This window comes from Mastigoproctus giganteus, chromosome 7 (genome assembly GCF_048544385.1).
Source record: "Mastigoproctus giganteus isolate SK-2022 chromosome 7, ASM4854438v1, whole genome shotgun sequence".
Lineage (NCBI taxonomy): Eukaryota > Metazoa > Arthropoda > Arachnida > Uropygi > Thelyphonidae > Mastigoproctus > Mastigoproctus giganteus.
The window spans coordinates 197,135,019-197,148,985 of record NC_143581.1 but is presented as its reverse complement, the minus strand read 5'-3'; the positions used below and the strand labels follow the sequence as shown (position 1 = coordinate 197,148,985).

Sequence of the window (13,967 nt, the reverse complement as noted above, 5' to 3'; positions counted from 1 at the left end):
TAGCTGAGTTAGTCGGTCTCAGGGGAGGGTAGCATGGTTTTTTCTCCCGTTTCGTCCAGAAACAGCAAATCGATAACAGAACAACGCAATTTGCAGACCTTTAAAATGGAGGAGTAAACAATCTGCCCTTTTATGAGACTTAATTAATACATAATAAATAATTATAAAAATGCAATCATAATTAATGCAAAATGAGTGTACAGTAGAGTGACAATGTATGGGGACGCACAAAAAGACATCGTTGTCATGTCCCAAAATTATTAGCGAATACTTTCATTGTGTCAGATTTATCGACAAATGAGGAAGGAAAGAGACAGAAATGGCTGCAGAGAAACTATTGTTCGCTCAACCCCCGACTTACATGCCAAGGACAAGAAAGGCTGCAAGTCAGATAAGGTCTTCAACCCTTTCAGTGAACAAGTAGCTCGGGGCAGACTGCTCAAGGTCATTGCCTCCCTAACCCTTGTCACCTATTACATGCTCCCTGGTCCTCTGGACTTCATCCCTTTCCCTCACTGTCTCCCGTTTTTTATTTGTTCTCAGAACTAATATGTTCAATCTCTTGCACCGTAGTCGGAATGCACCAGGACTTCCTCCCCCCTTTTGCTTCCCCAACGCCTACCACGAAGGTTATTTATCCACAGGCTGGGTTGTTGTTGTGCCGGGCTATACTGCACACTATCCAACAAGCTGGTATTAATGTGGCGTCGGTCGGGGGTGTTACGGGGGCCAAACCCGACTGATACATCAGAAGAGAGAGCTGAAAACGAGCGTGTGTGTGAACCTTTAGCACAATGACATTGACCCTTGCAGTGGAAGAGAAAAAAGAAAGAAAAAAAGACCAGAAGCTGAGATTAAATGTAGGGGCTGGATAGGGGGCATTACGCGGAAGAACGCTTTCCTACGAATGTGAGAAACAGTGATGTTAGCATAAGAGATTCTTACTTGGAGATTAAAGAACGAAATGGGCGTGCAGGGAAGAAGAAGACAAAAAAAAAAAGAAACAAAACTTAAGTAGATTTGCTGCTAACATTCCAGAAAGTTGAGGAAATGAAAAGTATAAGACACCCGGTCACGAATCCATTTTCCATCATCCCCTTAAGGGCTTTAGAAGATGGGGGGCCATTGGCCGTGCATTTGTTCTCTAAATATCAAACGCACTAATGACACTTGATCCAACTTCAGATTCAGGAGTCGATGCAATTTTATTAACGTATCGATCAATGTCCATGCGTTAATAGAATTCATTATCAAATCTAAAAGGATGTTGGGTAACATACATAGACTCTTATCGCTAATAATTTTGGGTAAGTACAGTCTAAGATTAAATTTGCGAATTTTAAACTGCACCATATTCGAATTAAGTAAGAAAATTATTTTTTCTAAAATTGGAAAAATAGTCTAAAACGCTGATGGAACTGATATTTAGGTGACACTTGAGTCAAGTGGACCCACTTTCGACGAAGCCAAATCCTCTGCTTGCACCTTCACAATGGTGGGACTATTAATAACCCTGGATATAAACCCCCGTGTGCAAGACCTGAAATACGCCACCTTGCGTACTGGAAGTGACTACCCATGTGGGAGCCAACGTAGGCAGAGGTTGAGGTGGTAGATGACTCTCATCAACCGGTGCAATACCACCCCTTTGCTTATTGGAAGCCTCAAGTGATGAAACGCATGTTTTAATCTGTACAGCAAAGCTCCAGGTATTCTCCCCATTAGGCACCTCAGATCACAACTTGGTAATGCTCTCGTCTCCAACAGAACCTTTCTTTCGCAGCCATTCTCAACATCGTGTTGTTTGGTTTTACGAGAATGCAAAATGGGATGATCTGGGTGATATCTATTTTTCTTTTCTTGTTTGGATTACTGTTTTAAATCTCATGATGTCAATGTTTGCTCAGAAATCATTTTTTTCACATACACCTAAAATCCCTTCCTTTTATCTAACCCTTGGTTTCCAATAAATGTGCTAAGGCTGTTCAAGATAAGAACGTTGCATCTAAAAATCCAGGTTCATTTTCTGCCTATACCAAAGCTTTCAAAAATTGTAAAGCAGTTATTAATCAGTCCAAACTAGATTTTGAACAGGTTAAGAGTAGAAAACTTGATTCTTGTCCAAGTGGTATTTGAACATTCTGATCTCTTGCCAAAGCTAATGGCCGCAACTTTTGCCCACCTCTGTCAAAACCCGATGTTTCTATTATCACGTCAGCTAAAGATAAAGACGATCTGCTAGCATCCTACTTTTCTTCCAACTCTTGTATTGATGATCTTGGTAAACCACCTCCTACCATTCCCAGTACACTGTATGCCTCCTGTGGTCTTCATCAAAAGGACGTCAGAACTTTGAACAGTGTTGGTGCCAAGAAAGCGCCAGGTCCTGAAGATATTTCTCCACTTTTTCTTAAAATCTTCTTCTGATTTGCACCTGTTCTGTGTCGCCCTTTTACACTGGTGTTTTTACTTCTGTTAGGAAATTTACTCATACGTATCCAGCCAGTTCCTCAATAGAGTGACAAATTCCTTCCATCCAATTACCCTCCCATTTCACTTACTTCTACTAATCCTAAGGCAATGGAGAAACCTATTAACCGCCAACTCCTAAACTATCTAGAAACCTTCCATGTGCGCAATGATCGCCAGTATGGATTCCGTCAGGTGATCGACTGGTGTTATACTGGCAATGTTACCCATCTATGGACAAATTCAGTGGCAAAGTTTGTCGAAACCCAAGCAGTTACTATTGACATTTCAACGGCTTCTAATCGGGTTTGGCATAAAGGTCTTCTAAACAAGCTTCCATCTTATGGTTTGCCAACTGTTTTTTGTACTTGGTTATCCAGTTTTCTTGGACTGTTCATTGAGGGTGATGGTAGGCAGCTGTCTTCTAACTTCTCCATTAATGCTGGTGACCCTCAAGGTCCAGTTCTTTCTCCCCCTCTTTTCTTTTTTTAAATTCATGACCTTCCACTGACTGGAAATCCTGTCCATAGTTTTGCTGATGATACAGTTTGAGAAACCTTGCACTGCACAAACAGCTTCAACGTCTCGAATATCCACTACCAGTCCCTTAAATAATGATCTCCAGTGGGACAAAGACAACTTAGTTGATTTCAATCCTTCTAACACTCAATCCTGTCTTATATCTCGCAAAAAAGGATCCTTCTGCTCCTATGCTTGTCTGCCACGACACTGGGATGTCCAAGCAAGATCATATTAGGGATTACCCTGACTTCTTTTTCAGAAATGTTTTTGCATTTAGACCACTCCATTTTTTGTTAACGTTTTGTAATCTGCAATCAACGAAGGTTTGGACCTCGAGTGAAGTAATTTGACTAATAAAAAAAAAATTAAAGTCTAAAAAATAAATTTTCTAAAAATACTTTTAACTTAAAACAAAGAATATAATAATTGAAAAAAATATTTTGATTTTTTCTTTCGTTTTTTAAGTGGAATTCTCAATATTTTTCATAAATATTTTGGAAACAAAATTTTTGATTTTTCATTTACAATTCTTCATTTTTTTAAATTTTTTTTTCCATTTTATCTACAATCAAAATAGGCTTTATCTGGTGAGAAGTTAATTCCAATGCCCCAAGGAAGAGTTCCTTAGAAAAAATTATCTTTTCAATTACCCGCTGTATCACATCGGTGACCATATCAGTTTGTGTACCGTATTATCGGAAAATAGGATAGTCTTAATAGCGAGAGATGTACGAGCCCTTGTGCAATGTGTGTGAGGCATCCCCTCGTTCGTTGTTAGGAGAGAAAGATGCGGAGCTTCTAGAGTTTCCCCGACACTAAGATCGTTTGCTTCAATAGTGCATGACTTGTTTTTTGCTCTCCAAATTTCCTACAAGAACATTCATTTTGGTTTGGATGTACCGGGCTTCTTCTTCCACTCTTCTGAAAGAATAAAATGGCTTCGTATAAAGTTTGTTGACACAAAGCAAACACGATTACAATTTACAGAACTGACATGTCAAATTGCACATTTAAAAAAATGCTTATTAAAAAAAAAATCAATGGGATGCTTTTGTAGTATGGCAAGCGTGTGACGTCACCGATTAGTCGACAAGAAAGGTTATGGTAAATGGTTATGGGTCTCTTTCACAATGTGGCTGAGTTAGTCGGTCTCAGGCGTGGGCAACATGGTTTTTCATCCAGATAACATCAATTTACAGACATATATGAATTTCAACTTTTTTCTACTTGAAACCTAGGGATTATAGCAATGTATTTCGCTACTGTCAAACCATACGTATATTAGCAAAAGTAACTGGACATCTGCATGCAAAGAACCTTTTACTGATAATATTTATAAAGTTTAAGTCCACCTTTACCCTTAATTTCGGCCTACGAGTAGGCCAAAGAAGCTTTTGCACACCCATGTCTTCAAATAAATCACTTAAGGCTGCGCAGTGTGACATGGTCCATTGTCATGAGGAGGTAGTTGCTTCTGTACCGATTCTTGGCACGTGGATAATGGATATGGCCGATTTTTACCAAATCCCATGGATATCCGTATGCTTTTGGCAATATGGTGTGTATACGCTTATCTCCCATTTTTTAGTGCCCAAAAGAGTAATTAAATTTGATATGAGGACACTTTTGTCTCTTTGTTATTGATGCAATATAGCTCCTTGGCAAGGAGCTATCTTGTTTACTTAACAAGAATAAGTCAGAGCGTCCATGTCTTAAGACCAGATGAAACCAATTCATATAGCAAATGATACTCTTAGTTCCTTGATCCCAGGTAGAATGCTTTTGTTGCTTACATAAACAGAAGCACACCATCCAAAGATCGCTCAAATTGTGTTTCACACGACTTCAAGATGGCACTATACACATCTGTGGGGACATTGACCACTAATATACATTAGCATAATCTTCTGTAGGACATGCACTCCGGATCCCACATTGCTTATAATCTTATGTGTTGATATAGCTGTCCAATATAAAGCTTTGAACTGAGGAAAACAATCCACAAGTTGTCCACCAAAAGTTGTTTCATTAAGGGATTTCACTGTTGTCTCTAGAAGGTCTCGTTCGTATCGGAATGGGGGAGTTTTAGCATATCGGTTGTCTGCCTGTCATCCACAAAGCTTCGTTATCCAATCATCTAGTTCTTCCATCACCTTGTATTCTTTCGAGCGGGTTACATCCCACTAAACAAACCCTTCATTGACAATACCAATGGCCGAATCCTTATAAATATATCTGTAATTCCAACTCTGTGCAGATCAATGACAAAGATACTGTTCTCTTCATTTTTCCACCCTGCGTACACTGTCCAATTCAGAACTTTCAACTTGCTTTCTGCGCGCACTCACAGTCAGGTCTTACAAGCCACATAATTGGCATTTTCTCTGTATTCGCCAAAGATCCTGAGTGCAATAAAGTACTATGATTTGCTTGGAATATCTGTGACGATCTCAATTGATGTGCAGCAGTAGGGAAAGAGGAAGAAATTGTTACCATGGAGAATATAACATTATATCAAACTGATCAAACCAAAAAAGGTTCTTCTTTCACCTGTGTATATAAAGCATGGATTAATGAAGAATTTTGTTAAAGTTCTGGATAAAAAACAAAAGTGGATTCTGTTAAGAAAAGCGTTTCCCAATTTAACAGTGCAAAAAGAAAAGAAGGAATTGGGCTTCAACTAAAGAAATTCCTCAAAGTATTTCGAATAAAGCTGCAGTATATTGAACTAACAGCTTGGTGATCGTTTAAAGATCGTGCTTGGATTTCTTGGAAAAAGATAAATTTTCAATCTCTTGCAATTTTATCAAGGTATACTATTTTTTCTATGGAATGTCTTTGAAAACTAATTTTCCTCATTCCCGTGAAACCAGCAGAATAACCAAATAATGAGAGATTACTGCTAGTAAGATACCAGCAGTAATCTCCCTCTCCTGAGACCGACTAACTCAGCCACATGATGAAAAAATATCCATAAAAATTCCTCTGATGGGATTCGAACTCAACCATCCTGGGTGGGAAGGATGGGTTAATACCAACTAATTGTATTAGAAGTAACCTCGCACTATTCGGATGACTTTTCGCCTACGATCATCATTAAGCTGATAAGGAAGGTGGCGACAATACAAAGCAGAGTGTTTTTACAGGGTTCAAGTTGTAGGTGGCACTACTAGTCATAAAACAGGCCCCAAATATATACACAAGCGGGTGGTTTGTACTCTACACTATTTACCAAAGTGTTTTCTAAACACACAAACCTAAACTGTTTTATTTATCGCTGATAAATAAGTCATAACTCGAATTCGGTGAACTTTATTCATTCTTACTATCAACTACTTACTGCTATTAAGTCTTCTGTTCGCTTAATTTATCTGCGATATCTCGGTACGGATCAAGCCACGTTTGTGGCACGTGTTTTTGCTCCGAACACTTGACCTCCCCGACGTCAGTCTTATGTAATGGATCCATAGCAGCCTTGAACATCTAGTAAAAGATACCGACATAGATTCCTTAAAAATGATAACAAAAACAAAATTGTATTCTTTTTATCTTTAGTAGTAAAACTATTTTCGTTTCATAAAGCTTGTGTACTTAAAAATATTTATTTATTCTTTTGAAATATTTATTTAGCCGCCTTTTATCTTTTTCTTTAATAAGATCCCCTAAATTTGCTAATGGATCTCGTTTAAATTGTAGTAGGTGGCGCTTTTTTTAGTTTCTTAACTTTAGTCCTGTTTTAAGAACAGCAGGATTTTAAAGATGGAATGTTTAAATGCCTCCTATGTGTATTTATAATGATTTGTATTTATTTAGGTCCTCTGGGTCTCGATTCGCAATACAACAGTGCTCAGATTAAGAAAAATTGATGAACTGTCTTCTCAAAAAGATTCTTAGTACGCCTCAATGTTTTCCAAGTAAGTACAATGCATAATTTAACATAAGTTGCATCTTTTTCCAAAATTGATCTCTTATTTGATGCTTCCGAAAGTTGTTGAACTAAAAATAGTAAAAAGCGTTTAATATCTAGTAGGGCCATCTTTTGTCCGAATTCCACTAGTTGTCTGAGGTTGTCTAGTCCAAGATTTGACCATTCTTCCATCAGGATATTTATCGGCTACTGTATTGTTGTCTGTGGAAACTGAAGCTGAACTGCCTTTTCCAAATGGATTCAGATCTGAAGAATTAGGCGGCCAGGGCATTTTTTGTAAGTCTTGGGAATGTTCCTCGGACCATTCAGATATTTTGCACGTTGGATAGTTGGGTTCTAGTCTTGAAAGAATACATCGCAAAATAAAGCACTCCATGGTGAACTTTGCCCGATGCGACAAAAAGGTCAGTGGAGCTAAAAGGACCAACAAAACATATCCCTTATCATGATTCCGCCTCCAAACATTTAGGTGGTGGACAAGAGACACTCTGAATGGATTCATGAGTCACGCCACACTTTCACCTTACCATTATTGCAAAAAAGTGTAGATCGAGACTTGTCAGACCACATGATCTTCTTCCACTGTTCCTACAGGCCAGTCTTGGTATTGATGGCACCAATCCACTATCCAAATCTAGGTTCTTCAACTGCATAATCGATTAGAAATGGGTCTTTCTCGGTCTGAATTGAATTTTCCGCACACTCGTTCTTGGAATACCGACTTGCTACCTCATTTCTTGTTTTGGAGTTGCAGTCTCCCTTCGTCTCCCACTCATTGAGATGGCTACTTTCGACACACCATTGAGTTCCTTGGTTTTCTCAATTGTGGTTCCAGCTAAACTTGTTCCATCGGCACCTTTCTGAAAATCAGAAGCATCACTTATATTCTCTTTCCTATGGCCGGATCTACTGTAGAAGCCCCAGGAAAGCCTACAGTATTTATCTGATACCACGGTACCTGTGATAATACTGTGTGACAACTTACATTTTTCAACCTCTTGCAAAATTTTCAATTTTTTTCAATAAAAGACTGATCCCAAGTGACGTGCACAATAACTCCAAAATAAAGCGTTTTCAGACGGCTGTTTATATGATTTTATTATTATTTGGGACGCTGGAGCACTTCCTGTATACGTATGGGCAAGTTAAATAAAATTTGGTTAATTAATTAATTCTCTGGAAAAGCAATCTGTGTAAATAAATAGCCATTGTATATTGTGCACTCAAGGCACTGCACCATGAGTTGGCTTGATATTGCATTACTTTAAATAAAATGTGTTTCTTCAATGAAGAAATACACTTCCCTACCATTAATACGGACACCCCTCCATGGATGGGGAAACAGGTCCTATGCGTGCAACACGTCACAGAACCTGCTATAAACGTGCACACTGGGCTTCGAACAGACAATTGCAAAAGTGGGCATGCAAGATGGCACGTTCAACAGAATTGATCACCTCAACAAATGCTAGATGCCGATTAACATGGTGTAAGGAGCGCGTATCATGGTCTGTAGAGCAGTGGAAAACAGTCCTATGGACAGACGAGTCGAGGTTTGCACTCTACCAGTCTGATGGTCATTCCTGGGTGTGGCGAATGCCAGGGGAACGGTTCCTTACTGATTGTATCATCCCAAAAATGAAGATTGGTGGGGGGCAGTGTCATGGTACGGTGCTCCTTTGATGTTTGGCTTGGGCTCATTAGTCGTTATCGACAAAACCATGAATGCTGTGCAATACCAGGACAGCCTGGACAATTATGCACTTCCAACATTATGGCAATACTTCGGCAATCCCTTAATGTACATGAAAATGACGTCAGATATTCGACTCCCACTTTATTATTATTTTTTTTCCATTAAGGGTAATTTCCTTTCCATTTTACAGTGTACAGCATTTTATAATATTTTACTTTATTTATTAATGAGCGTATTAAGTTTGGCAAAAACGAAAGCACTAGCCACCATCTTGAAATAACTCTTCTGAAAGAATTGACGTGAGTCCGCGATCAAAATTTATTTAATAAAAATGGACATGCGCAATAGAAGAGCTAGGGAAGAAACTGTGACAAAACACAGATTACATACTTTTATTGAACTTAATTATTCATTAGTATAATCATTTTGTAGATTATTATAGTTTTAATTTATTAAAAATTTTAAAATTTTCTAAATAAAATTGCTATTAAAAATATTATTTAGACACTTTTTTCCAGTTTACATATAATTAATGTACTACAATGTACTACGTTGTAGGAATCCTAAGCGTGCATCGGAAATATTCGAATTTTTATATTATAGAAATTAATTTTGTTTTCGGGAAAGTTTCGTTTCGTGTATGTTCGGGATATTTCGTATATAATCTGGGAGCATTCGGTACATAGCGGGAATTTAATGAACAAGAGAGACTACAATCGGAAGTTCGTGCATGTTCGGAAAAATTTCGTATATAATCGGGAAAAAAAATCGGCACATAGCAGGAATTAAAAAAAAACTGAAATGTGATCGGAAAGATTTCGTATATAATCGGGAACGAATCGGTACATAGCAGGAATTAAATTAAAAAAACTCAAATGTGATCGAAAGTTCGTGTATGGTCGGAAAGATTTTGTATGTAATCGGGAAGAATTCGGCATCCAGCAGAAAATAAATGAACAAAAGACGTAAAAAATGTGATCGGAAGTTCGGGTATATTTCGTATATAATCGGGAAGCACTCGGTATCCAGCAGGAATTAAATGAACAAAACATGTGATTGGAAGTTTTCGTAATTGTCATTAATGTTTCGATATGTTCAAAAAGATTTCGTATGTAATCGGGAAGAATTCGACATCCAGCAGGAATTAAATGAACAAAAGACGAAAGAAAAAGTGATCGGAAGTTCGTGTATATTCGGGTATATTTCGTATATAATCGGGAAGAATTCGGTATCAGTAGGAATTAAATGAACAAAACATCTGATTGGAAGTTTTCGTAATTGTCATTTATGTTTCGGTATGTTCGGATATATTTCGTAAATAATCGGGAAGAATTCGGTATCCAGCAGTAATTAAATTAAAAAATACGACATAAAATGTAATCCGATGTTCGTGTTTATTCGGAACGATTTCGTATATGTTCGGAACGAATTCGTATATAATCGGGAAAAATTCGGTATCCAGCAGAAATAAAATGGGGGGAAAAAAAAAGAAAGAAAAGCGCAAAAAATGTGATCGGGAGTTCATGTATGTTCGGAAATATTTCGTATATAATCGGGAAGAATTCGGTATCCAGCAGTAATTAAATGAAAAAAAAAAAAAAAAAAAAATACGACATAAAATGTAATCCGATGTTCGTATATGTTCGGAACGAGTTCGTATATAATCGGGAAGTGTTCGGAAATATTTCGTATATAATCGGGAAAAATTCGGCATCCAGCAGGATAAATAAACAACAGACAAACGTTTTGTTATTGAAATACTCGACTATCTTCTTTTCATCAAACCAAAGTCATTTCTTTTTGTTCGCTTATGTTTTTTCTGGTGGTATTCCGAAATTGATCAATATATCAATTAGAGTTATCGAGTGATAATGTCAAGCAATGCAACAATAAAGGAAGCTTGTGTACGTAAACACGACTGCTGTGCAGACCCTGTCAAAGAGTGAATTCAGTCAAAATAAATGCCACCAAAAATAATAGCGACTTAAGGCAGGAACGAAGCTCACTAGTAGCAAGAATGGCGACAACAAGATATGGTCGGCAGCTGCCATTGACAGCGCTGCTCTCAGAGAGTCTGCATTAACCTCCCTGCTCTGTCCCACCGTTTGGTCCGAGGTAGCCCTCCCCTGCAGCCGGTGTGGTGAGGCGGGTTGTTGCTCCGGTGCGCGAGACGTGATAAATTATCGCCACATCCTTGATCAGCCGAGTGCCTTTGCTAGAAGGAGTCTTGCTCGTGCTTCTTGGTAGCCCCTAAAGGAACGTTAGTGAAACCATTTTTTTTTCTCCCGCTTCCCCCCTTTCTTGTTTTTGAGTTTCTCTTTTCTGATAGCGAAGTGTCAGCTTTCTCATAAAGTTAAGTAATGATAGAAGTTTATAAGTAGAGAGAGAACTGTGACTCCATCTTTGATCTGTAAAATCACTGCAAGGAACAACTTTCTCTGCGAGGTTTATTGAAAGCAACTTGTGATTATTTTCTATAAAAGCAGTTTCTTTCTCAAGCTAAAATGCCCGAGAGAAAGAAATTGGACTGAAAGACCAGTTATTATTGCAAACAGGGAAAATCCGTTTAAAGTCAATGACATCTCCACTGGCATTCCTTTCTATTAATAAGATACTGTTGAGGTATTGTGGATACGACATTCTTATGTGTAACTTAAAAATTCTGAATTTTTTTTCTCCTGCCTTCTTTTGGATTTTGAAAAAGATTTTATAATCTTAACAGGATATTCAAATAGGATTTCGTAATTTCCTTTTCTTATTGGTCTTTTGAAAAAAAAAAAATAATAAAATAAAACTGAAAAGTTTGGCGATAGCCAAGGCTTTATTTTATTTTATAATTGCTTTTTTTTGGCGCAGAAAAGACCCTTTTTCTATTATTTAGCCATTATAATACTAATAGAAAAATACAATGGAAGATAGGGCCGTGCAGTAGCATCTGTGAACCCAGGTGTATCGTTGATTTGGGGCGAGAGCTTTTGGCTAAAGTTCAAAACAGGGTGCGCACTTCAGACGTGGCGTTTAATTTAGTGTTTTTTAATAATTTTTATTTTGAACTAGTTAAAAAAGTTTAGGTAAAAATGGTTTCATTATCTATAGTATATCATGGTCAATTACTGCCTTCTTCCTTTTCTTCTCGCCCACAGTGTGGAGTGTGCACCCTGTTCTGAAGTTTTACCGAGCTTTTTTATAGTAATGTTAATACCATTTAAGAAACGGTTTGTGACTTCCTCTGTATCGGTGTCCCTGGTGTGTCTCAACTAATCCCCTTTTTGCACTGCCCTGGGCCGAAGCAAACAAAAAAAAAAATTGAAAAATTTGTTGAAATCAATAAAAAAAAAACATGTCCACCTCCACCCTTAAAACTAACGTTATCTACTGACCAGCGAAAGTGGAAATAGAAAGACTTTATTAAACTTTATTAATTCTTCCCCAAGCCTCACACATCTGCTCCAATCGCAATTTGTTTTCGTAACTGTAAAGCTCGAGATTATAAAAGGATGCGGCTTCAGCAACTGTTAAACAAGAGACGCATTTTTAAACAAGAGACAGCGTATTTTTAAAACGCAGAGATTGAAATAAATTACCGTATATAACAGCGTATAAGTCGATCTTTGAAGCACTAGAAAATTTTGGAAATTTTAGGGTCGACTTATACGCCGGTATATACGGTATTTCTCCAATTTAAAGCATTTATTATAGCAAAAAGGTTCAGATTTGCAAATCTTGCACTCATAATCGTAAAATATCTCAATAAGTATTGAAACGATCCAAGTTATTAAAGGATTTTGAGTAATTCCGACCATTACGTCCAGCTAGATCAGTTGGGATTTGTTTTTTTCTTATCTATTTTAAGAATGACAATACAACTAAAACCTCTCATCATTCAGATGAAGCAGAGAAATGTCAGCAATGAAGTTTTTTTCTTTTTAATGAGTGTCAGGACGAAAATAAAATTCTTTCTCTACTTTTCAGTTAAAGATAGTGTATTGTATAATAACAGCAAAAATTAACATATGCTACCCATTTAGACTGTCAAAATTCTACAGGAGACAAAGAAAAAGAGTTCAACCAGGCATAATCACTTTATAATATAAATTTATAGGACTTGCTTAGAAAAGCGAAAGACTTCATTACCATAGAAATTAGCCCTAAACGACAATCCTTGCTCAGCCAATCGCTACATTAAAATAATAGCAAGAAAAGGGACACAAAAAATTAAAGGAAAACATCTTGAATCTGCAAGCAACCATGGCGCATTATGACATCGACCGTGGATTATGTTTAGAAGAGCGCGGTGAGGGGGGAGGAGAATGCATTTACTCTCTCTTTCGTTTATTTGTGGCTAGTAATAATGAAAAAGTGACCGGCAGTAGGGATAAGGATTAATTTAAATGGGAACCTCGTTTATCCGAATTAACAAGAAAAAAGACAAATTCGGATAATCGAAGTTTTCGTTTAAAAACGGAAAGTTACTAATAATTTCGCTTCACTTAAATATTTTAAAGACTCAAAAAGAGAAACGTTAGGGAAAAACTCAAAAATAGAAGTTTTATTTAAAATTTTGAAGTAATGCTTGACATTTAAAAAAAGGACCGATTGTTGGTCATGAGATATAACGTACGCAAGTGCGTTTATTGCGAAATCGGACCTGTGTATGTCCCGTCTTTATCTACTGCTTCTATTATTCATCTATCACTTTTAAACTGTCTCTCTCTTTTTTTACTTGTCAGTATACACGTCTGTTTCTCTATTTATGCGTCTGCCTGTCTCCTACAGAATCTTTACGAAGTAATGTCACCACCAAACATGAATGGTTGCTTTGGCACCAGGTGTCAGCACTAGTTATGCGCCGGCGTTAGCTACATCTTTAACTAATGGTGTCAATAAATATTAAAATACCATATTCACCTAATTGTAATTTTTTTCTCTATATGACACCTAAGAAAGATGTATATCCTCTTTGACCCTTAAACTATTATTGAATCTGTTAGCATGTTTTTGGTAGCTGTCGCCCCTTCCGCCCTCGTAACATCAAGGTCACATGTTGCGTGTACGTCCGGTGGCTCCTGCAGACAAAGAATGTTTAGGTAAAAGAGCTCCCTCCCTGCAGATGCCCAAGCAACAGCTCCCTCCTTATAGATGCCCAAGGGTAAAACACGACCTACCCTAGAAGTGAGTGCATGGTCAGTCTAGAGGAAAGAATGCTAAGTGTAGGTATAAAGACAAATATAGATGGAGCTGTATGACACTTAGTTTGACAATGGATCGAGAAACCATTTTTGTTTCTTCCTTTGAAAATTCCGTTAGCAATTTCCGTTTATAAGATGTTCTATATGGTTGTTGGCAATGCTA

At 37.5% G+C, this 13,967-nt stretch overlaps 1 protein-coding gene across 3 annotated transcripts in view; it reads left to right on the top strand.

Moving 5' to 3' along the window:
- LOC150083530 (zinc finger MIZ domain-containing protein 1-like) overlaps positions 1-13,967 on the top strand; it is a 346,825-nt gene that overhangs the window by 79,145 nt on the left and 253,713 nt on the right. For all 3 annotated transcript variants that reach the window (XM_090378058.1, XM_090378057.1, XM_090378056.1), the window contains exon 2: positions 6,805-6,905. The gene's annotated coding sequence lies outside the window, so the exon portion shown is untranslated. The remainder of the gene's footprint in view (positions 1-6,804; positions 6,906-13,967) is intronic.